The sequence below is a fragment of the Photinus pyralis genome, unplaced genomic scaffold, assembly GCF_008802855.1.
Source record: "Photinus pyralis isolate 1611_PpyrPB1 unplaced genomic scaffold, Ppyr1.3 Ppyr1.4_LG6, whole genome shotgun sequence".
Lineage (NCBI taxonomy): Eukaryota > Metazoa > Arthropoda > Insecta > Coleoptera > Lampyridae > Photinus > Photinus pyralis.
This window is the reverse complement of record NW_022170663.1, coordinates 45,769,195-45,771,699: the sequence shown is the minus strand read 5'-3', so window position 1 is coordinate 45,771,699 and position 2,505 is coordinate 45,769,195.

The window sequence follows — 2,505 nt, the reverse complement described above, 5'->3', positions numbered from 1 at the left end:
CATTTTCACTCATCCGGCAGTACCCCGGTTTAATGCGAGTCTACTGTATACGAAACAACTATCTTTCTAGAATACTTTCCGAGTGCTCCCGAATGCTTCCGAATGTTCTAGAACAAGTACGTCATATTTTCCGGAAAGAATGCGTTAGTTACATTCGCCTTAGATTCTTATAGCCGATGTCTATCGGGATTACTAGAATATAGGTACCTTAGGTACTTCATTTAAGGGAAATACAGATAACGTGTCTATGATGAGACACAGCACGTACCTACACCAATGGTGGTGATTTGCGCGATAACATAGGATGCATATGCTGAATCCTTAATGTTCAAATTTTTGCTTACCCCTAATTATTTTAGGGGCCAAGTGCATATGAGTAGAGAAAAAAAGCACTACGTTTTCAGAGAAATCTGGAATTAAGCTTTCGACCAAAGGCGTCTGATGTGGGGAGCGTTACTATAATTTACCAGTTTAGTGTTTTATGATATTTTAAAAATCTGTTCGCAGTAAAATGTATTAAACACAAAAAAAGGTCGGAATAATATGTACCTACGTTTAACATCAATATTTAGGGAGAGTTTTCGTTGTATAATGAATAGGTTATTACCTAATTAGGTACGTATCCCATTGGTTTGCTGTTACAAGTTTAGAGCATTAGTAATTTTCTAAATATTATTTGTTTTTCACATTACACAATTAGTAAATGTATGAATTCCTAACTTTTTAGCGCATTTTTGGAAATTAATTTGTAAAAAGGTAGCTTTTAATTTTACTTTAGGAGACTAGCTGGCTGGCATCAAATGTGGGCCCGTAGAAGATCGCTTGTAGTGAGACGAGGAGTTGTACCTACCTAGGCCGTGTAATTCACAACTTTAGGGATGGGGCTACATGATGTAACACATGATGTAAGGCGGCCACATCTGGAAAGTCGGAAAGATCTTGTAAGCGCGCACAACTCCTACGTGACGGAATTATGTTTTTTTCCAATGGGCGAAATTACCCATCTTCTGCAAGGCGCACATCTTGGAGGGGTAGTCGACTTCGGGCGCCCAACAGTTTCTTAGAACTCGAATCGCGGTCTCGCTTTCTTGTGTCGCCAATATAGAAGCTCGAGCTATGAGTGCCCCAAAAGAACTCCGAGGTCCTAATAAATCAATAATTTACCTTGTGCAATCCTTCTGTGATAACACGCATAATTTTACTTTGCGTAATTTTTTTATGTTTATGGGAAAGGCTTGTCACGGTACAGATGGTTGCTTTTTCGTTCAATTGTGTGGACCAGATAGCTGTGCGAAATTATTGCTTTTATTTAATTTTAAAAAAACATTTCACTTGATCAAATTTGCAGATGTTTCTTTGTGTAAAATTTCTTTATCCTTAAAGATGATTGGAGACCACTTTTTTTTTAATTACGGAGAAAATAGTACGTTAGGTGTTAGGTGTTAATTACAAGAAGAGATTCTGATTTTTGCCGGCATAGAGATTCTCACCGTTTACGACATTGTAGTCATTGAAATTATTCAGTTCAGTTACGGTTATTTGACGTTTTGAATAGAACGTTTTTGAAGTTTACGTTTGTGAAGTTAATAAAATGGTTGTTAAACCGGTATCCAGTTTTGGATCAGTCAAGTTCTCGCAAGGGCTGCCCATATCGTTTTAAAAGTAACAAGCACATTGTAGATTATTATCATAACCATAATTAATAATTAGGAAGCTAGCGTGTAAATTCAACAAAAAGAAAACCGCGTAGCGTGTAGAATCACGTACAAGTGTTTAAGTAAGTGTTATTTTTTTCTATTTTAATCTATAGTGTTTGATTAACATGCCTTCTCATTAACTTTGCTGTTTTGGGTAAGTTTAATTGAGGTAGTTTTGCAAAAAATTATGGTTTAATTTTAGATTTAAGGTATTTGCAATTGTTTATTAAACTGTTGTCACGTGTATTTAGGAATCCAATAAATTTAGAGTTTTTTGTTAATCTTGGCAAGCTGAGTGGTTATTTGTAAAGTAATAATTTTAAAAAGTGTTTGTGAAATAAATGAATTACTCGGTTACAGTGGGCGACTAGATAGATGACATAGTAATACATGCGATGGGTTCTGCAGTTTCAGAATCGAAGCAGTGGCCCAAGCGTATATCTGGTAAGTGGACAAAATTCAAATTCCCAAAACTTAAAATTTCCAAAACTTATAAAATACCAAAATCTCAAATTTCGAAACACTTACATTACTTCCTAAAATTCCAACGTATCACATTAACGAATGAAATTGTTATTTTTCTGTTATTTGCGACATTTTCAATTAACTACATGCGAAATTAGATCACTCACTAGTAGGCGAGGCGGCACTTTGTAACCCGAAGGCCTAATCTTCAAATGAGTACAACTTTTGTTTGAAAAGTTATTTTTAAAAACTGTTCGATTTTGTTCCCTAACTCATCAAGTATGTACAGGGTGGCCAACTAAGAATGCGAGGTCTGCTTCTGAGAATCTATCCATCGTAGGCT